The 23,483-nt window shown below is 43.8% G+C and overlaps 1 protein-coding gene across 2 annotated transcripts in view; it reads left to right on the top strand.

The window, feature by feature from the left end:
- Positions 1–23,483, top strand: part of Nckap5 (NCK associated protein 5) — a 958,567-nt gene that overhangs the window by 11,462 nt on the left and 923,622 nt on the right. The window contains exon 1 of one of the 2 annotated variants that reach the window (XM_051147283.1): positions 20,072–20,128. The exons of the other annotated variant lie outside the window; for it this stretch is intronic. The gene's annotated coding sequence lies outside the window, so the exon portion shown is untranslated. Of the gene's footprint in view, positions 1–20,071; positions 20,129–23,483 lie in introns of those variants that run through there. 2 annotated transcript variants of the gene reach the window in all.

Here is a 23,483-nt window from a genome sequence, read left to right as displayed (position 1 = left end):
CAACAACAAAGAAAAACCATAAAGCAAACAAATGTTATAAGAAGAATCTTAATGACACAAATTAGGTTTGTGCAGAAAATTCATTTATTCACTCATCTATTATTTTTTAAGAATAAGCATTAGTCAAAAATACACATTAGGGCCAGTGAGACTGCTCAGCAGGTGAGGGCACTTGCCTGAGGTTGATCCCCTGGGGCCACAGAACTAGAAGGAAGGCAATGGCTTCTGCAAGTTGTCCTCCAGCTTCCTCCATGCACCGTGGTACACAGACACATGTGGGTGTGCATGAACACACACACACACACACACACACACACACACACACACACACACACTAAATACAGGCAAGTAAGCTGGTAGGTAGGAGGCCGAGAGGGCAAGGGACTCCTTCTCATCTTCTCATCACATCATCACAGAGGCCAGGAGCTGCCTGCCATAGTCAGGTTATGGTAAAACATAGACACTCACAGGACACTTCTGCTAGGTGGGGGGACTTCACACCTTTTCATTTAAATATACCTTTTATGAGGACCAGTCTGTGCTGAGAGCACAGCACAGGTCTTGTTGTGAAGGCTGCTGTATTACCCCAGAAACTGACAGTGGCCTAGGAAAGTCAGTATTTACTGCAAAGCCGCTCCCACCACCAGCCAGGGGCTGGACAGCGAGCAACCTCTGGGAGAACCAAGTCCAGTCTCAGAAGCAGTGCGGATAGCCTTAGGCTGGGGCATGGTAGCCACTGCAGAGTTCTGCTGTAGATGTGAACCCCTACTGTCCCCAGGTCTCTAGGTGGATAAGCCCAGAGCCACAAACAGAAGTGTATGGCCAAGACTGAGCTATGCATCCTGTGCCCTGTCATAGCCACTGCGGAATCCCTGGGAAGACCAGGGTGTGTGGATGACACTGGGGCCCGCTTCCAGCACCCCCACCACTTACTCTACTATTCTAATTGCTTGCTTTGTCTTTATGAGTCAGAGCCAAATTGACTTCATCTGATCTTTTGTGCTCTTAATATGCAACATGACCTGCCTCCTGAGATTATAGTCTCCAGTGTTCAGAAACCATGGGTTATATGCAGCCACTTTGCAGCTCCTGATGGACCTTAAATACAGGTTTACAGCACGTGTTTTTAAATTGCACACGATTGCCTGTGGTGCCCCAGAGATGGCTATCAGTTCTCCTCCACTTCCCACATGTGGCTTCTGTGCTGCCGACTTCAAACCTTCAATGTGTGGTTTCCCTTCTTGTGGGTTGGGGATGCCCCAGATGGATGGGGGGAGATGGGGGGCTTTTGCTCTCTTTGGCATTAAGCTGACTCAGATGAAGGGTGGGATAGGTGGAGAGGGGTGGACTCAATAACGCCCAGCACGGCCTAGACTAGGCTCGCCATTAGCCTTGCCCCACATCTGTCAACACTGCCCCTGTCTGGAGCTTCCCAGCTGTTTAAATTAGTTTTCTTAGGGCTTGTCTTATCCATCAGGATCCTATGGAGTTTTGGGTTCTTTCCCCTGTTTATCACCAGAGGCCAGAACTGGTTGTCTTTTTGGAGTTACTAACCTCCAGAGAGATAGATGGAATCTCCCAAATAGTTGAGCTCTGAGTCAGAGCGTGGAGCTCCTTCCTCCAGCCTTAGCTCCCTCTGCACTTTCCTGGCTTCCAAGGCACCCAGGTTGCTGCACAGAACAAGACTTGTTAATCCTGGGTTCCTACCATGACCATTTGAGAGCAGAAGAAAAGGTTCTTTCTTCTGGATATCATACAAACAGACAAATGGAAGCAAAACTGTTTAGAGGAACGAAAGGGACTAATGTGAGGAGGGAACAGTGAAGGGGGGGTATGGAAAATGTGCTGCATGTATAAAAATGTCCTTCTTCAGCACAGTGCATGTACAGTGTATGTATGATTAAAAACGTAGAGAGACAAAGAGAGCATTAACTTATTGAGGACCGACTGCAGCTCTTATCTGTGGCTCCACTGGCTGGAATATCTCTTGAGTTTTCTGACTATGTATGTTTCTACCATTTGTATTTGCAATCCATGTTATTTTCCTAAAGGGCTAGAGGAGAACTGGCTATATTTAGTGAAAACTAAGATGCACACTTACTGTGTTGTAAACTTGGCAATGGTGGGTTCTAGGGGGCTACTGTCATTGTCTCTGGTTGGCTGAAAATATGTTTTGTTTCTATTTCTTCTTATTAATTTTTGTTTTGTTCATGTGTGCTTGAGTGCACCATGTGTTTGTAGGTGCCAATGGGTCCGCAAGAGATCCAAATCTCCTGGAACTGGAGTTACAGGTGGCTGAGAGCAACCAATGTGGATGCTGGGAACTGAAAAAAAAAAAAAAAAAAAGAGGTTCTCTGCAAGAACAGTAGGCTCTTAACTACTAAGCCATTGCTCCAGCCACAGATTCCCAACATAGCATGCCAGTACAATAGTTCATCTTGATTATCAGCTTGTCAGGATCCAAAATCACTTAGTAGACTAATCTCTGGCCTTTTCTATATGACGAAGTTTCCAGATTGGCAAATTCAGTTGAAAAGACCCACTCAATAGGGGCGGCACCATCCCATGGGCTGAGAGCCTGAGCTAAATAAAAGGAACAAAAAGAGCTGAGCACAACATTCATCTTTTCTCTGTTTTCCTGATAGCCAATGCCAGTGACTGACTGCGTCATACCGCATGCCTCAAACTGTGAGCCACAAAAACCCTTCCTTAGGTTGTTTTTCTCAGGTATTATTGCCACAGCAATGGCAAAGGTGACTAATGCAGCTAGTGGCTGGCCAATGTGTGTAGCCAGTCACATCTACTTCCCCAACATGCGCGTGCACGTACACACACACACACACACACACACACACACACACACACACACACACGGCAGCAGCCTTGTTCCTACTTACTATAGGACTTGGAGAGAGTAGAGAGGGGAGATGGAGAGGGCCATGATGCCTTGTATTGTGTCACGTCTAGTCAAACAGTTGGTTTGTGAAGGTGAAGATGGTGGTGGGAGAAGTGGGTGTGGGGAAGACATCTGTCTTAGGATCCTAATCCAAAGAACAATAAAAGACATCTCTAATTGCAGCATTTTCAATAAAATTCTCTTGTTTTAGAGTACAGGCCGATGATGGGACTCTTATACTTGGTGCATTGTTGGTTAATAATAAACCTTTGCTTCACTAAGACAAGGGTCCTTACATGCTATCTCTGCCTGAGAGAGGAAACTCTGAAAAAACAATGTGTGGAAGGACAAGTCTGTGCAACTCTGTGTATGTGTGTTTTTTTTTTTTAATGATATTGTAGACCTTGGAAATTTTCCCTCTAGTCCCAGCACACCAGAAAAGTATCCTCTTATCTATTCTGTAGACTTGCTATGTGAAACTTTTGTTTTGTTTGATACAGGCTCTCACACACCTAGGCTGGTCTCAGATTCACTGAAGAGCTGAGGTTGATCTTGACTTTCTGACCTTTCTGCCTCTGCCTCTCAAGTACTAGGACGAAAGCCCGCCATGCTTGCTTTCTGGAGTGCTGGCAATGGGACCCCAGGCTTAATGCATGCCAGGCAGGCACTCTACCAATCAGGCTGCTGCGTGTGTCCTGACAGTGGGATTCCTTTGGTGCACCTTCAGAGTGCCAGGCTCCATTCTAACAGCAAGCAAGCATTAGCCGCTGATCTTCTGTTTCCTTCTTGATGGTCGCTTTGAGCACTCCTCCTTGGCTCCCTATACAGTCTCTATTTCCAGAAGAGGCAGCTGAAGCTCAGAACTTTGAATGGCTATGTGCACGGCAATGGCTCTACGAGACTACCTTTCATGTGTTTTCCAGCCTCTTAAGATGTATGTTGTGTTTGAACAGGGAGAAGGCTCTGTGTGTATATATATATATATATATCAGAGCCTTTGAAAATCCATGAGCATTGAGATCCAACCTCAAATCTAGCTGCCTGGAGAAAAATCTGGGAATGGAGAGCGCATCCCTCTGGTGCCATGCATTTGAAGTGGTTTAGGCTTTGGGCAGTTTATGCGTTGGCAGTTTTGTATCCATTCTGCCACTGCTGGTTGTGAAACTTTAAAGGGTTGGAGTCAAGCCTGTCCCTGATGCCTGTCGTTTAATATCAGGTGTTTTAGCCAGGGTCCTCTAGATGAATAGAATGTATAGGCTTATATACATATATATGATGATTTATTACATTGGCTTACACAAAACAGGCCAGGCAGTCTGACTGAGGCAATTGGTATGCTGTAGAGGCTGAGAAGCTGGAAGCTGCTCAATCTGTGAGGCTGGACGCCTTGGCATCTCAGTCTGGTGAAGAGCGCCCGGAGGGCTCCTGTGGAGCCACTGGTCTTCCGTCTGTGTTGAAAGGCTCATGAATCTGAGTCTGGTGTTAACGAAGGCTGTCAGCAGCAGTGGTGGATAGACACATTCCCAGGCAAGCAGTGCAGGCGGGCAAGCAGCCCTGCTTTTTCTTTGGGTCTCTTTATATTGGAGTTGCCTACTCGAAGGTGCTGTTGACTCTGGGAGAGGGACTTCCCTCGGTCATCCCTTTCTGGAAATGCCTGCATGGACGGACCTGCCAGAGCTCTGTCTTTTAGCTTATTCCACATCCAGTCCAGTTGACAGTCAAACAGTCAAGATTAAACATCATGCCATGTGGTTGCGCTCTCTCTCTCTCTCTCTCTCTCTCTCTCTCTCTCTCTCTCTCTCTCTCTCTCTCTCTCTCTCTCTCTCTCATCTCTCTCTCTTCCTCTCTCTTTGATGCCATTATGATAACATCTCCCATATAGCAATGGGGATACTTTGAAAGAGTTAGTGGCCTGCATTTTTAATGTTTAGCTTCCAGATAACTAACTCTCTTTTAAATAAACTACCTATTAGTTAAAGTTTCTGTTGCTGCAACAAAATGCCATGTCCAAAGAGCAAATTGGAGAGGAAATTCCACATTGCTATTTATGACCAAAGAAGTCAGGACAGGAACTCAGGCAGGACAGGATCCCCGAAACTGATAGAGAGGCCATGGAATGGAGCTGTTTATGGTCTTATTCCTTTTTATTATAAATCTGCTTAAAAGTCAACACTAACAACCACATAACAGAGTGGATAATAGGCTGTTTTAGGTTTGCTCTTAAACTCATTTAAGCCCCAAGAAGATTTTTTTCAGGCAAGGGCAAAAAGCAGCCATACTCTTCACCAAAATATCACAAGAACAGTCTCTAGGCAACATGCTAGCATTCTTCCCTTGTGAAACCACTTGGGCTAGGCCACTACAGTTCTAGCTACACTCAGCACCACTGTCTTCCATGTTCCTATGAGGATGGCTCATTAAGCTTGACTTAAAGCCTTCAACTGCTGTCCTAATTCACAGTTCCAAAGTTTCCATTTTCCAAACAAAAGCATGCTCAGGCCTATCACAGCAATACCACACTCCTGGTACCAACTTCTCTCTCAGGGCTTCTACTGATGTAAAGAGACACCATGACCATGGAAACTCTTATAGAGGAAAACACGTAATTGGGCTGGCTTATAGTTTCAGAGGTTTAGTCCATTATCTTCGGAGTGGAAGCATGGCAGCATGTAGGCAGATATGGTGCTAGAAAAGAAGCTGAGAGTTCTACATTTTGATCTAAAGGCAACAGTAGGCAACTGTGTGCCACACTGGGCAGAGCTTGGACATATGAGACCTCAAAGCCTGCCCTACAGTGACACACTTCCTTCAAAAAGGCCACTCCCTACTCTGGCAAGGCCACACCTACTTCAACAAGGCCACATATTCTAATAGTGCCATTCCCTATGGGCCAACCATTCAAACACATGAATCTATGGGTGCCATGCCTATTTAAACTACCATAGACCACTGCCTGGCCACTGTAGTCTTGTAGCCATAAGACTCTGCAAAATGCATTTAGTCCAACTTCAAAAGTCCTCATTGTCTACAACAGTCTCAACAGTGTTTAAAATTCCAAAGTTCAAAGTTCCTTTTGAGATTCATGCAATTTTTTAACTGTAATCTCTATTAAAAAAAAAACAAAGATCACATTAATGGCACAGGATATACATAGCCATTTCAAAATGGAGGAAAGCAAACATACTGAGGAAACACTGGACCAAAGTAAGACTGAAAACCAGCTGGGCAAATTCCAAACTCTACATCTCCATGTCTGATGTCAAAATGATCTTCAGATATCCGGTTCCTTTCAGCTTTGTTGACTGAAACACACTTCTTTCTCTTGGGATGGCTCCACTCCCTCTTACCAGAATTCCTTTGGAGGTCTCCCATGGCTCTAGCATCTCCAACATCTTGGGGCCTCCAAGGCAATCCAGGCTTTTCCTTCACAGATTCAGGAAATGACATCTTTGGGCCACCCTGCAGGGACACTTACCTGGCCTCAGCAGCTTTCTTAGTCATGGAGAGAGATTCCACAAGCCCTTTCTTCTGTCCTTGACTCTAAAGCCAAAACTATGTGGCCAAAACTGCCAAGGCCTTCTGTTTGCTGGAGGTGGAACATGAGCCGCTTGCTCAATTACACCTTCACTGGCTTTCTGTTTTCAATGTTTTCTTTCACTGCCTTAGCTTGGCTGTCCTGGAACTATATCTGTAGATCAGGCTGGCTTTGAACTCAGAGATCCATTTGCCTCTGTTTCCTAAGTGCTGGAATTAAAGGCATGTACCACCATGTGTGGACCTAAACTGTTCTTTAATTCCTTTTCACAAATTAGAAGCTTGGCTGGGTGGGATCTTGTCCCAAGGCCACCACCCCCTTTATTCCATTTAATATCAAACTTATCTTTAATCTATTTATCTCTTTGAATAGAGGACTTAGCTGTATTGCTTTTCCTGGTGCCCCCTTTCTCCTCAATGAAGGAGAGATAAACCTGTTTTTTAGGATCCCAAATGGGATTGGAACGGTCTCATGAGAGAACAGGTGAGGTTAACCCACTAGAAGAGCAATCACCTCGTGCAGGAACTTAATTGTTGCCAGCTGAAAAGATCCCATGAACAGACTCTGGGAGGAGATATGTAAATGAGCCCAGAACTGGAGGCGGGGCTTTTTGGAGACTTGGGATAGTTTTGGCTGTTCATTGCTGCACTTCGAGACACTCCTATAGAGAACCACTCGAGGGAAGGCTTCGGGACTCCAGGCTCCTGCTGAGGTTCTGGGTTCTGGTTACTCTAGGTTCCAGCAGAAGAAATCCTGCTGATTGTGCCAGGAGAATCGTTCCTTGGAACTGATATCCTTACGGTTTTGTTATTGTGTCCATTAATTCTCATTTCCTATTGTTTTGGTTAGTCAGGTTTTAAGTGACGTATGCTCGGTCACTAAGTTGTTAATAAAATATACTGGTTAATGAAGTTGAGCATACACCTCAAGTTGTACATTTTATATTTCTCCTTGCTAAGATACTACCCATCTTTGAATATAACATTATGTTAACAGCAGGTGGCCTAATATACCTGGGAATGTTATAATCTCAGTGGTTTTGAGACACTCTGAGAGAGCTTTTATTCCTCCTTATACCTATCAGTCCTCTGACTGGAAAAAGAAAAGTGCATTAGAGCCAGGCAGCCTCATCCATGGCATTTCTGCTATTGACACTACTGCACTACAATTAAACAGCTGCTCCTAATTTTAGTAGCTGTGGTTTCCCCCTTAGGACCACTGGTTACCAATCACATTATTCATTACTTTAGAAAGATGTCTAAGAGCCCTGGTCATACCTCTAAGGGGAAGATTTCTCTTGGGTTTCAGAAGAGAGCACAAGGTAAGGGTTCAAACTCTGAATATCTGGATGGTGGGACACCCTGATAACAGCAGCCCCTGAACACACAAGGGCCTGGCTCCGCATCACGGTGAGTGTCTGAGATGCCGAGAGGGAGAGTGGTGGGAAAAGAAACCTCCAGCCTCTCCTTATTCTCTATGCTGCTCTAGACTGACAGCCCACAGGACCCCATGGTTCCTGTGAATTTCTTTACTCAACCTTAAGGCCACTGTAGAAAACAGAAGTTCAACCATGAGTGAATTCTCCATAGAAGCCCAGTATCTGATAGTGACTTTATAGAATTTCACTTCCAGATAAAATTGCCACAGGCTTAACATGGCCACATTGAGCTAAGGTCGAGGTTCCATAGATTAGTTAAGTGGAGATAGTGCTGCAGAAAGCATGGTCATGCAAGGATCTATGTGCTATGTTGCCTTGGAATGCTTTAGGGAAATACCCAGGAGTGCTATCTCTGGGTCATATGGTTGGTCTATTTTTAGTCACTGGCCAGCCCTGGATTTTATATAGCTATCTAAAATCATATATGCATGAAAGCAAGAAAGTATAAGGGGCCTAATGAGAGGAGGGATGAGAAAAGCGAAGATAATAAGTGGGAATTAGTTTCAAAGAATAGTCATTTAATGTGTAAGTGTGTTTGTGTGTATGTGTGTGTACACCTGTGCATGTGTGTATGAGTATGTGTGTGTGTGTATGTATGTGTGTGTGAGTTTGTATGTGTGTATGTTATGTATATTTGTGCATACTTGTGCATGTGTGTGTATCTGTGTGAGTTGTGTGTATGTGTATATACCTGTGCATGTGTGTGTATATGTGTGTGAGTGTGTGTGTATATACCTGTACATGTGTGTATATGTGTGTACATGTGTGTGTTTATGTGCCGGTGAGTTTGTGTGTGTGAGTCTGTGGATTTGTGTGTGTTTGTGTGCACATGTGTGTGCATGGGCACCTGTGGAGAACAGAGGTAAATTTGGGTTGGGTTATCTTCCCTTGTTGCTCTTTACCTGAGATAGGGTTTCTCACTGAGCCAGGATCCCATGGACTCACCAATCCCTGGGTTCCTCATGGAACCCCTGGGATCCTGCTGTCTCTTGTGCGAGCATTACAGGTTCATGTCGCCATGCAGTCTTTACATGGGTGCTGGGGATCACAATGCAAGTCCTCATGCTTCTTCCCAGTGCACACAATCTGCTTATATATTTGTATGAAATTCGCCATATGTAACCCAGTATTACATATACCTATCTATATATATACACATACATGACTAGGTGCTTAGAAGGGAACTTAGCAGAGGAGGAAAAGAAAGCATACAATGGAGCGATATCGATCATGAAGGTTATGAAGTCGGAGAACGCCCTGCTGCCTAAGAGTCTCACAAGCTCATTAGGTGTGAGAGTAAACACTTTCTAGACTAGAAATACAAGAGTTGGGGATGGGAAGAGAGGACTCAAACAGTAAAGTTTTTGCCACAAGAGCATGGGGACCTGAGTGTCTATCTTCTGGACATCCACACAAAACCAAAGCATGATGGTACATGCCTGAATCCAGTGCTATGGAGGCAGAAGCAGATGCATTCCCAGAGCATGGCCACGCTGTCTAGCCAAGTCTGTAAGCTCCAGTGTCTCAAAAATTGTGACAGAGAGTGAAGACTCTGGTCTTCACAGACTTGTACACATACAAAGACAGAAACAAGGACACATGAACACGCAAACACCCACACACACACACACACACTCCCAAGAAATATGTAAATTGACTCTGACCCAGAACTGGATGACTGGATGGGGGGACATGTCCACCTACAGTTAAAGGATTGTAGTGCTCAGCTTGAGGGATCTGGCTCATCTCAGACTTCTGCAATGTGACTTATGGTCCTCCCTGACACCCAGGAGAAGGTTAGAGCTGCAAGGATGGAGCAAAAGGAAATGATTCCACCTCCATTTAGCTTGTGAACCAAAGTTTAATTGGGATTATCGCTAAGACCATAAGCAATTTATGAATGGCTACACTGCTGAGGACACTGTCTGCCAGCTTAGATGCCCTCAGGGAGGGGCAGGGCCTCATGAGCCTTCAAATTAGCAACTGTTAACTGCCTGTAAATATTTAGGAAGGCCAGGACCTTAGGAGTCCCTCCCTCCCTCCCCTTCTCAATGACGAAGCGTTATTGGCGCCAATTGTGGGCAGGTCTCCAGGGTATCAAAAACAGCTTCACTAAGAATTTCCACAGAGTTAAATGAGATAGAAACCATGGTGGCTGGTTCTGCCACACAGTTCACTCAGCCTTTCAGGACTAAGCGTAGGCTGGGTTTTACGATGGGCATTGGAAGGCTTTTGTGAATATGCCAAGGTACGTTCCCCTATATCTTGCAGTCTCATAACACTTTTGGGAAAGGTGAGCCATGTACTGTAACATGGGGCCCAGGCTCTGGGGAAAGGCTGTTGTCAAGGGGCTAGTCAGCAAAAGGATGGAGTCTTTGAGGCACCAGCCATGGCTCCCAAATTAACACTACCAAGAGGCTGGGCATAGGTGTGTTACAGTGAGAAAGTATGCTTTGTTACATTTAGCATTTTTAAGTCCTTTTGGTAAATCTGAGTCCAGAGATTTGTGCATTTTATTAAGCTTAAATGTGAGCTCACAAAAGGCCATTTGACGCATAAAGCAGAAAGCTCGAAGGCCAGTCACCATTATATCCCCTGAGACTCTCAACTGATATTTTACCTGAGGGAGGATCTTCAAAATACAATACGGCTCTTGGTGAGTTGATTGGTTAACTGGTAATCCAGAGGGTTGTAATGAAACTCTGTCCTTGGCATGACATGGCTGCTGCTCTCTTGGACTCTCGGGACTTGTGATGATTCCAAGAGACCTGTACAAGATTGACTCCATTAAGGCTCCATCAGGTCCTGCCCCTCTCTGAGTATTTATAGGTAGTTAATGATAGCTGACAGAGTCATTTTCTTCAGTAATGTAGTAGTGTAGCCAATCGCATATTGCACACAGCCTTACAGGTAGCCCCTTGCCTGTGCTCATGTAGACAACACCAATTATTTCATTAGTTCACAAGCTGGACTCCAGTGGAATTTTTTTCTTTGGTCTATGCTCAGTGTAGTGCTAGGAGTAAATAGACATTTGTTAGTCTTCCTGAGAAAGGTAACACTATAGTTTCAGAGCAAGAATAGCCCAACTTAAATTACAATGATAGGCATTTAGCAAACCTGGTGGTCTGTGAGTGAATATCTTCTGGAGCCGTCACCAGGCAGCATGATGCTTTCAGGATGCTGGCTTGTCAGCAGCAAACCCCAGCCCCAGATCAGCCATGTAGTCACAGAAAACAAAGACTCCCTGCTGCTAAGTGAGATGAAACCACAGTTGTAACTTTAAATAGATTATTAGGATGTTGCCCCACCAAAGTTGAGAAGCATTTTGTTGTTCTGGAGGGTGTGGGGCTGTGGTACCCAATCTTTTGAATCTTTTATCAGCTGTCAACTCTCTGCCTTATGGTTTTTTGGTTTTCTCTGTAGCTAAAGGCAATACAAGGACCGATTTCTGCAGAGGTGTTTACATAGTTACACTGTCCCTGAGAATTGGAGCAACTGCTAACTGATTTATGTGGCCTGGCCCTAGATGTTGCTGAGTTTTCAAGAACTGAGTCTTTATAGAATATTGCTCAGCTTTGCAGTAGAGGTTATTTTTAAACATTCTGTCTGCTGCTTAACGAGAAAGTGTTTTTGACAACATAAAGGTGGCTTTTAATAGGGTCATTTTTTTATTGTGTGTGTGCCCAGGTGTGTCTGTATGTGCATAAATGTGCACAAATGTGTATGTGCATATATGTACAGGCCATGGGACAGTACTAATCCTCAGGGCTACTCATGGCCGGAAACTTTCTTTACCAAGCTGACTACATCGGCTGGCTGTGGAGTGAGCTGCCACTGATGCACCTGTCTGGCCCTCCCATCTTGCTATCACTGGGCTTCTCGGAGCACGGAACACACCCAAATTTTAAACTGAATCCTGAGGACCCAAATTCAGGTCTTCAGGCTTGCACATGTTTGAAACACTTACCCTAATGTTTAAGAATCTCTGTGAGCTGGGGTCGTCTTGATTGAACTCATGGCAATCCTCTTGCCTCAGCCTCATGAGTGCTGGGATTACAGGTATGCACCATCATGCTTGGCCAATAGAATCATCTTTAAAGGACATTTAAAATGAGACTGGTAAAATGGATAGATTCGTGTTTAGGTTTTAGAAGCTCTCTGGTCTGGGTTATAAGTACACTGGTGGATTAACAAGTGTGTAGTCGGGGGGTTAGAGAAGGAAGCTGGACTTTACTGAATGGGAGAAAGGACTAGAAGCATTCCTTTTAGAATCTAACCGTTTGTCTGAAATGAGGCATGTGTCTGAGAACAATTATAGAACCATTTGGCAACACGTTCTTCAATAAGGGTTGAAGTGAAGGCACACGTTCAATTGCTGGCTCAGTGAGGAGTATGGAAACGAGATGGTTACATGGAGTTTTGAGTGGTGAGGGAACTAAGAAAATGCTTTCCCAGAGCAGTCTCTAACATTCAAATCCGTCCAAAAGTAGAGCCAGATCCAGGAGGAAGGTCACAGACTAATCCATAGTGTGGGCAAGTGGACAAGGGGTGCAAAGAAAGGACTGAGGAAACGGATCCTGGTGATGAAAAATGCGAGCCAGATTCAGCAAGCTCCTCCTGCTTCTATTCATCCAGATGGCTGCCTGTTACTACTTAGGGGACTGACATTCGTTTAGGCAAGGGCTGGACTTGTTCCTATGTTTACTTTGATAAAAAAAAAATCCTAGTGTGAGTTCTTTGTGATGTGATGTGATGTGTGTGTGTGTGTGTGTGTGTGTGTGTGTGTGTGTGTGTGTTTGTGCATACACGTGCGCGTGTGCACGCATGTGTTCATGTTGAGGCCAGAGATCAGCTTTGATTTTCATCCCTCAAGATACTATCAACTTTCTTTCTTTAGGCTGCTGGCCCCTTCCCTAGTGCTGGGATGACAAGCACACAGGACCACACTCAGATCTTAAACATGGGTCCTCCTGCTTGCCAGACAGTCACTTTACTGATTGATGGAGCCATCTCCCCAGCCTTTAGTGTGCTCTAACAAATGACCCAAGAGAACTACACGGAATTATTTCTCATCTTTGCACAGTCCCTTAAACTCAATGGTGATTGGCTGAGGTTCTTGGCCACCCCCACGCCCTCTGAAAGCTCAGAGCTGAGCCAGGTGAGCCTTCCAAGCCTGGGAGACAACCTGTCTGAGCTTCTTATTCCCCTAGTAGCTTTTATAGAGTTCTTTGGCCAGAAGGAAACTGCAGAGCCACTTGAAAACCCATATAAAACAAATGTGTAGTGGGATTGGCAGTGTTCTGGACAGAGCTACCAAGAATGCGTCCTACAGGGAGGGATGGCGAGCCCATTTCTGAGTGAAATCTATTTTGAATGAAAAAGCTTTTGTTAGAATTCTGTCAGTGAGCTATGCCTTCTATTCAATTGCTTCTGTCTCATGTTCCATCCCTTAACCTTCCAGCAGTGTAGGCACATGGTGACTACGTTGGGACACGCTGGGGATTTCTGTGTGTGAAAGCAGAGTGTTCTTTTCCTAAAGAGGGGACGAATACCTGACTGAAGACTCAACACGTGGTTCCGCTATCTCAGCCTATCGCTTGTTACATGTAATATGTGATAACTATCCATCTCTATTCGATTTTAAGGGCCTCACTGCCCCAGTTCTGTCATTCTTACTTAGGAATTATGTGGGTAAATTATAGTTCTCCTCTTTTAGGTTATGGTTAGGAGAAACAAAGTGTGTGCTTATCGGGGGCCTTGCACAATCCTTATAAAATGGTGAGTCACTACCCATTCCTGGGTTGGCTTCCAGGCCCATCAGATGAGCGGAGCTTCTCCTCCAGGGCATGAGCTCCCACTCAAGTTTCATGGTCCCCTGAATTCTGAGGACATTTTCAGAGGTTGCTCCTGCCTTTGGGCCACGAATGCCTCCATGTGGGAGGGAGATGCTGAGTGATCTGGAAGGGTGTGTGACTTTACAGGAAGCCAACACCTGAAAGGATAATATGTCACCTTTAGCATGTGCAAACGTTCATATATATATGAAATGTTTTATTTCCTTTTTAATTCTATGTAATGTCTATGTCTGTTCTGGAGTGAGTGTGTAAGTGCAGATTCTTGCCAAGAGGATGCTGGTTCCTCTGGAAGTGGAGTTACAGGTGAGTGTGAGCCACCCAACACAGGTGCTGGGAACCAAGCCATCGCTCTAGACCCTTATTTATGGCTTTAAAATTTAAAAGTAAGGGTCTCGTTTCAGAATTTCCAATGTGTACATTAAATGCACTTTTGCATTTAGCCGCCAACCAAGGCTCCTTTATCCTCTCTCCGCCTTTCCCCTTCCTCATCCCTCGGAGACCCCTTTTAGTTTCGTTTCTCGTGACTGCAGTAAATACAAGAGTACTAATATCTGTGATGCTCCAAATTTAGTTTATTAGTGAGCCACTCAGAAGTGGGATTCCCAGGTCATGCATTTCATGATGCTTTTGTTTTTGAGTTATTATAACACCTATCTGTCTGTCTATGTGTCTGTCTGCCTGTCTATCTACTTACCTATGTACTGATCCACCTCCTGTCTATATATCATCATGACGTGTTGCACATGTGTACATGCACACCTCAGTATAACTGTGGAAGGCAAAGGACACCTTGCAGGAGTCAGTTCTCTCTTTCTACTCTGTAGGCTTCAGGGACGAACCCAGGTCATTTGGCTTGGCAACAAGTACCTTTCTTTACCCGAATCATCTCTCTAGCTCTCAGTATTTTATTTCTTTGGTTCCATTATAAATGAGATGATTTTCCTGATTCCATTTGTTGCTACGCTGTGGATATTCACCTGCTTTTACATGTTGATTTTCCATCTTACCGCTTGCCTAATTTATATTAGTCCTAACAGTTTTTGAGCAGTCATTAGACTTTTCTTATACTTAAGATGTAATCTGAAAAAGAGAATGGATCTTTTTACTTTCTTTCCATTTCTGGATGCCTTGTATCATTTATTTTCAAGTTCATTTCTTCTGGCAGGGACATTTCAAACTGTACTGTGTAGAAGTGGTGAAGAGAGACCCAGTCTCTGAAGATTTTTTTTGTCTTAAAAAATAAATTCATTTATTTATTCACTTTACATCTTGATGGCAACCCTCTCCTTCCTCTCCTCTCAGTCCTACCCTCTTTCCCCTTTCCCCCTCCCCTTCCCGTCAGAAAAGGTGATCCCCCACCCTCCTGGCTACCCCCCACCCCAGGTGCATCAAGTCACATCAGGACTAACTGATCCTAAAGGAGAGGTTCTTACTTTTCACCAAGGGGTACAATTTTACATGTGGGCATTTAATAGATGACATTCGTGGTGCTGAGGTCATTTCTTTCTACTCATAATCTGTTGGCCATTTTTTTTTTTATCTTTAAGGAGTATTGAGGTTTTTGTTTTGTTTTGTTTTGTTTGTTTTTAACTGCATCCACATACACAGAATGACAAACAAAGGCATCATTATTCAGGTCTCATTTTTCTGTCTCTCTTTCACATTCCTTTTTCCCCCTCCTCCCGTCCTCCTTCCCTCTCTCCCTCTGTTCCCTTTTGATTTCTCATTTGATGCCTCAATACTGAAGATATGCATGGTGATATTACTCACTAACTCTGGAGAAATGGCTCAGTGGGTAAGAGTACTTGTTGCACAAACTTGAAGACCCGAGTTCAGACTCAATCCCACATAGAGAAAGCTAGACATGGCTATGAGTACTTGTAACTCCAGTGCTGGAGTGAGTAGGGCGAGGCTGAGACAAGTGCACCACTGGGCCTTACTGCCATCTGACTCCCAATCTAGCTCCATGCTCAGTGAAAGACCCTGACTGAAGGGAATAATGCATAATGGTAGAGAAAGACACCTATATCCTCCTCTTGCTTTTGTCTGCACATGTTTACATACATATCTGCTTACATGTGCATAGACACACCTACACTGCTTCCACAAGCACATATACACCCACACACTGCCTCAGTTACATAGACTCATAGAAACACACACACACACTGACACACACACACATCATAATCATTGTCCTCTTAACTTCAGTTTTATACACTTTTAATATTTTCTATTAATATACTTGGTACCCTACAGCACTAATAGTACTGATTCATATGATGTTAATATTGCTAGAAGTACAAACATCAAAATAAATAAACAATTTTTGAGCATGATTGTGTACTAAGTTAAATATTTCATATGATTTTTTTAAAAACTCAATATTTATAGAAACCCAGTAAGATAAATAAGCATGTTCATCAATTGTAATGAGTATTCTCAGCTAATACTACTCAAGAATAATACTAAATTATATTCTTCATAAAAAAGTATACAAATAAACACAATATCTGTTTTTTAATAAGTTGCTTCTTGTCATTATATTGCTTCCTTAAGTTTTACTTTGAGACTTCCATCACTTCTATTTGTATTTGCTTTGTATATCTGTGTATCTTTTAATATTTAATCCTTGTATCACTTGACATGGGTTTGGCCTATCATATTGAACAGAACATTTATAATTACTTTTAAAATATGTGTCTCTTTGTGATTCAGTGTGAAGTAATTCTTCTTATAAGATTTAACCCACTTATATTTATTGTGATAATGGTATCTTTTCTTTAAGGTCTTTGACTATGTACATATATAATTTATTTTAAAGTGTATACACCTTTGTTTTATTCCAGTTTTGACTGGCAGCTGGCTTCCCAACCTGAGTGTAATCATGTTTCCCATAGGAAGTTGGAGCTTTTCTTATATCTGTTACTTCCAATGATTTTATATTCAGGTGCTAGCTGAAGGTAAATTCTGTGTATGATTATGGATTTCCCACTTGGTTTATGACGTCTCTTGAAATAATTTGTTCTTTTGAACAAAACTCGTATTTGGTCTACTGTATAGTCTCCTTCAGTTATTAGTCTTGTTCTAATCATAACTTATGAAAAGTTATATAACATGCATTGCTTATGTGTTCTATACACTAGTGAATTCCAGAAGTTTGGAGGAGAAAGAAAAACCAAATGATATGTCCTGTTCTGTTATTAAGTAGCTTAAAGTACAATTTTTAGTGGGCACAAAAGAACGTAGGTAGAAATGAGGGGAGTATTGAAGTAAAATTTAAGAAAGCATTATGATGACAAGTAGCAACTTACAATTACCCCCTTCCTGGAGATAGTTGTGTTTATTTGTATAATTTTTCATGAAGTATCAAAAATACGGCACACAGACTGGAACAAAAATAAATGTCATATGCAAATGTTCCATGAGTTCATAGGTGATTGTCTGGAGTTGGGTAGGGATCTACATAAGGGCTGAGGAATGGTAATGAGTGTAGCTGGCTCGTGGGGTAGTAGGAAAAGCAGGCCAGTCAGAATGGCGTTCTATAGGAAAAGCAGGCCAGTCAGAACGGCGTTCTATAGGAAAAGCAGGCCAGTCAGAACGGCGTTCTATAGGAAAAGCAGGCCAGTCAGAACGGCGTTCTATAGGACTGTAATTGCTCACTAAGACATAGCCTTCAAATATGTGTTATATATGTAACACTCACATTGGTCTAGGCTCTTCAGTGAGCTGAACAATATTGTGTTATGTTTATGTGTAAGTATATACATATAAGTACACACGTGCATATATGTGGAGGGAGGGAAATATTATAACTAGTGCATTTTACTATGGAGATTGAGAAGTCTAGAGATCCTCAGTCAACAATCTGGAAACCTTAAAGAGTGATCTACCTCCAGTCTGAATCTGAAGGCTAAGATAGTCACTGTCAGGAGAAAATCCTCTCCTATTTGCTACTGTTGCTCTAATCAGACAATCAATGGATAGGGTAAGGCCTGCACATGGGGAAGGACAATTGCATTCAATTTACATATGTCAGTGTTAAATATATCCAGGAAAACTCCCACAGTTACACCTAGAATAATGTGTAAGCAAATATCTGGGGATCTCAGAGCCTAGTCAGGGTGACACATAAAACTAACCATAACTATACCCAGAGCTCATACGAACAGCAAGAATGTACCAGAGAAGGCTCCTGTGTGGGACCAACGGCTGGATGGAGTCCCAAGAGACAAGTAGGAGTCTATGGGTACATGTTTTAACTTGGGCAGGGAAAGTGGGAAGAAGTATTTTCTCTGCAGCAGAGACCAAAGGCATGGTGGTAAGTCAGTATAGCATATGAAACAACTGTGATGGTTTCACTGTGGCTGGTACGTGGAACATGGAAAGGACATTGGATAAGAGGATGGAAGGAGAAATGAGGGTACAGGTCACCATCTCTGTGTACCATATGGATGTTCTCAATCTTGTCCATAGGACTAGGTTCATGAGTTCTCTAGGATGCCCTGTACATTATCTGAAACCAGGGACACAAGTGCTTTGGGTAACACACCAAGGCTTTGCTTCTCACCTATAATCTTGTGGGAGCCTTCTAATTATTTTGAAAAGGAAAATGAACAGGAAATTGATGGGAAATGGGATGGTTGTAGTCAGGGGTAGCTACTGAGATGTTCTTGGTTTAATTTTGGTGAAAGGCGCCCGGGAGAATAACAGAAAGCTGCAATGGTGATGTATTCGAGAGTAATTGAGGAATTAAATGGATGATAAAGAAAGCTGGGGCTTGGGGGTTGCAGGAACAAAGATGAGTTTTGCTTATTTGGCTTCTAGAAATGTCTAATAGTTCAGTAGTACAGAAAACATGATAGGAAGAGAAAGATGCAGTCCAGTTAGGAGAAGGAATAAAAGCTTTCCATATTCTATATACACGGCTGTAAGGCTTTCTTCTTCTTTGAGACATTTCCAACCAAGAGTTTAGAATAATGGAGCCTTAAGTTGCTGGTATTTCCTAAGATTAGGACTTCAGAAAAACCAAGTCCCCAAAGCATGTGCAAAGCTACAGGACTGCTGTCGAGACAGATGTATGCAGTCCACAAATAGCAGGACAATTAGCAATGATAAGATTCATTTCAATATCGAGGCCTCCCAGAGGGTGGCTGTGGGTGCCTTTTTCCAGAGCAAATCCCTCTCCTCTCATGTGGCACATGGACCAATGTCATTGTTTTTTCCCCCTTCCATCAAGAGGAAAAAAGAAAGACGAAACTTGCCCTGGTTTGCAGTATCCCAGTGATGACATTGTTTTTCAAAGTCATCTAAAAAAAGATGCTGTGAGCAGACGGGTAGTCGCACTGCCAGAAATGCATGCCTGGCCCGAACGCAGGCCTGTCATGCTCAAGCATTTAGATAATGGCTTCCCCGTGAGCTTTCCTAACATTTATTTACTGCTATAAATGATTGCCCCGAATGTTGTCGCAAGGCAGGGATCCAGCTCCTCAGCATTCAGCGTTCTCATTACAGTGCCTCCCCTTGATAAAGCGTGCTCTGGCAGTCAAGTGGTTCCTGTCACAGCTTAGGCCAGTGTCAGGCTTCGGGAGGGTGGGTCTTGACTGTTTACAGTCCTGGCTGCTTTTGAAACCCACTGGCCCTAGGTATAAATATTTCGGCTCCCCATCCCCAATATTTTCTCAGGGTGGATCAATCCCTGTTTTCCTTCCCCTCCCATCTGGCTGACTGATTCACAGTCTCCCGTGAATTGTTACAGCCAGAACACAGGCAGAGAGTGCCAAGCACTGTAGGAAGGCTTTTTGCACATTCATCTGAGTGAAGGACCCAGACAAGACTGGGATGGATGGCTAATGCACGTTGCGTGGATAGATGCTGAGCATTCTATGAGATACTTTACTATACTCTCCGTTGAGACGAGTGAGGCTGGCACTCGATGGTGAGCCTGCCCCTGAACTCAAGGTGGCTCTGCTCACCAGAGCTCTGCCTTCTCCAGTCCTTACTGCTGAGGTTGGCGGGGTGGGGGGGGTGGGGGGTGGGGGTGGGTTACCGCAAGTGGAGCTGGTTTAACTGGATGAACCACAGTCTTCCAGAGTATTCTTTTCCAAAAGTGGCCAGAGGGTAGCTCTGCCCTAGCAGGAAGCTGAGCCCAAGTGTTTGCTTTCCTTCCTGGGCTCATAGGTAGTGCCAGCCATAGCCAGGGCAGAGCAGGGCTTGGTTACAGACAGTGCAGCCAATTACTGATTCTGGCTTGCCTCTGAAATCCTGCATGCTGAGCCCTCCTAGCACCCTCGCTTGCCTGTCATGCATGGCTAGGATTACAGATGAACATTCAAGAGCCTTACCCAGGAAACAGAACCAGGTAAAGCCAAGGACACAACTGCTAGAGAAGATGATGGAGAAAGGTAAAACTCATGTTTTTTTTTTTTTTTGTCTTTTAATTTTAATCTTTTGTGTGCTAACTACGCTCATCTTATTGCCTTATTTCAGAGCTTAGAATGAATATCTGAGAGGCCTCAATAAATCTGTTGGTATCATTATGATGGCTCAGTGGGTAAAGGTGCTTGCCTCTAAGCCTGACAGCCAAAGTTTGATCTCTGGGACCCACATGATCAAAAGAGAAAATTGAGTTTCCTCAAGTTGTCCTCTGACCTCCACATATGCTCTGTGGCTTGTTCACATACACACATACGACAAATAAATAAAAAAGAACATAATAGGCCTACTTGTCTTTAGATTTAGGGCTATATGGACTCAAACAAGGTTGGAATTTTATAAAGAAGATCAGTATGGGATAAATGCTGTGGTTGCGTAAATGGTGTAACTCTTTGTTGCTAATCTTAAAGACGATTTCCTCTAGTCTCCATTGTCGCCAGGGGAGTCCTGTTTCTATCTTGAGTATTCTGACCGACTAATGGTTGTATATCTGGATTCTGGAATTCCCTGGCAAGTCCTCCCTCCCATAAAAACACCTGAAGCCTCCAAGTTTTGAAGCATGTTGAAGTTTTCCTCAACCCCTATTTCCCTTTCTATCAAGTTATCACACAGCAGAAAAGAGAGATAGGTAGTTTACCTGTTTTAAGAGATTAGATTATTATATGACAATTTGCAGGTATTTATGTTATTAAAATATTGTGCGTGTGTGTGTGTGTGTGTGTGTGTGTGTGAGAGGGAGAGAGAGAGAGAGAGAGAGAGAGAGAGAGAGAGAGAGAGAGAGAGAGAGAGAGAGAGAGAGAGAGAGAGAGCACGCTCATGTGCAATTATTGAGACCAAGGAACAGTATACGGGAGTCAGGTCTCCTTCCACTGTGTGGGTCCGAGTGATCAAACTCAGGCTATCACACTTGTTAACAGCTGCCTTTAGCCCTTGAGCAACTCAGTGGCCCACTTTGCAGGTGTTTCACCTGACTTCTCACTTTCTGTCTGCCCCTCGCCCCCGTCTGTCTACTGTTGCCCATTGAATCCAAATTTCAGATTAAAAAAAATAGAATGAGCAGGTATTAGCCTATGACCCTTTCCTCCTCCTTTATTGTCCCAGCCATCTAAAGTTTACAAAGGCTTTCCACACGCAGAAAATGAGGATTCCCTAAAAGCAACTTCCTTGGAAAACATCCAAGAAAGATTCACTAGCTTGTGACATTAAGCGTTGCAATGGATGTGCCGTGCGGACGGGGCGGTTAATTCTAAGATAGTTGGGGGGGAAAGTAGTACTGTGGTGAACAACTGGTCTCTGCCGCAGAAGTTTACTAGCACGGAGGATATTTCCGGTAATTCCTTCAGTACAGCAAACACATTGTGGCAGACACATCTGGACGACACACGTCCCAGAACTCAGTAATAATGCCTGGGAGAGAACCTACATGCGTGTGTGCGTGTGCGTGTGTGCCGAGTTAAACAGCTCTCTGTTACGAAGGAGTGGGAAAGGGCCGCAAATATTGTGATGAAATGCAAGCTAATTGATGGACAGCATAATCACCACCTTAGTCAGAGCCTGGGGACTCTTCAAGCAGCGAGCTGTAAATTTAAATGGGAACCCGAAGGCTAGCACACCGCCCCCAGCTCCGTGTTCCATTACTTCATGTGTGAAATATTCAGTGAGTATGAGGGAGGCTGCAGACGCACTGGGCAGTGATGGAGTGAGACGGAGGTGGCTGGTAAGACTCTCAAGCTAACGTGTTCGGAGGCGAACGCTTGCTTTAAGGATTGAGCTGCTTTCTTTGCTGGGGATGAGGTAACTCACAGCAGGCTCTTATCTTAGACCCAGCCCTGGACGATGTAGCCTTTTAGAGATTGTGTGATCCTAGGGAAGGACAGATGCAGTCCAGAGCCTGAGTCATCGCGATGTATTTCTTTTAGATGCGTGTTCTCTGGCGTCTGACAAAGCATGTGTTTTTTCTTTATTTATTTTTCTTTTTTTTCTAATTGGGCTGGTCTGGGTTCCAGTTCGATCCACCTCTGCCTCTTGCTGGAGCTCTCCACCTCTTAGGGCTGGGGCGGAGTAAAGTAGCCGTGTTTATGAGGGGAATTGTCAGCGACTTCACAGATCTCGCTGTTTCCTTTCTTATCTGTTGTGATTTCTTAGGCTCAGGTCTGCCTGAGCCTGGATCCTGGGCAGCTTCCCAAAAGCAAACGTTTCCTCATGCCACTTCTGACTCATTTGAATCATTTAATTCTTTGCGGTCAGCTGTAGATGAGGAAATATTTTTGTCCCAGGCTGGAGATTGGGGAGACCTAGAACCTACTATAGAGCCCAGACTGGTTTCAAATGCATGGCGGACACACCACCTCTGCCTCCTGAATGCTGGGATCACAGACTCATACCACTACGCCCAGCACAAAATCATGTGTTTTAATAGTTTCATCAGCTTGTTGAGAAGGCTCTGTGGGTAAAGGTGACTGTCACCAAGCGTAATAAGACCCACAAAGGAGATGCGAAGAGTGGACTCCTGCAAGTGGCTGTGTGACCTCCAAATGTATGTCGTTGGATGTCTATACATACACACATGAGCGTACACACACACACACACACACACACACACACACATACACCCACACTCACACACTCACACACACCACTAACTAAATAAGTACATAAGCAAATGGAATAAAATTGATTTAAATATAAAATAATTTTATAATCTTCAAGTTAACATAATTAAGCATTCTTTCTTACAGGGCATTTAGATTGTTCAAACTTTATTACTATAAGTTTTTTTTTAAATGATCACCTTTGTGAATAATCAGTTGTCTATGTTTCTGGGTTATTTTCAGTAATCCAGCTTTCATTATTCAAAGTTCTGAAAATATAATGTACAAAGCAACAGGCATCTGTTTGGTTTGTTTGTTTGTTTTTGTTGTTTTTTTGTTTGTTTGTTTGTGACTCTGAAGGTTAACAGAGAATCTGCTGCCCCTAATTTGTACTGGTTCTGTGAGGCTGAGGCACATGGGTCACCTAATTCTCATGATTGCTGCAAAGGAGATAGCTGAGACTATACCCATCTGGTCTCTTGTTCCCCAGAGGCTAGCCTACTGCTACTCATAAGGCCCCTCGACAGCAGAGGAGGACAAGCCTCGTGAATAACATTTCAGTCTATTCATGCCACATTTCCTCAAGACCAGCTTGCCAAGAAAAGCGTGCGCCTTCAAGCGAGGCTCAAAGCAGGAGAAGCAGCCCCTACTGTGCTGCAGTGTGGCGTGTAGAGATGTAAAATCACCTTGAAAAGAGCCTAGACACACACAGCCAAGGGTGATGGCGCTGGCT

This window comes from Acomys russatus, chromosome 6 (genome assembly GCF_903995435.1).
Source record: "Acomys russatus chromosome 6, mAcoRus1.1, whole genome shotgun sequence".
NCBI classification, from domain to species: domain Eukaryota; kingdom Metazoa; phylum Chordata; class Mammalia; order Rodentia; family Muridae; genus Acomys; species Acomys russatus.
This window is presented reverse-complemented; position numbering and strand designations above follow the sequence as displayed.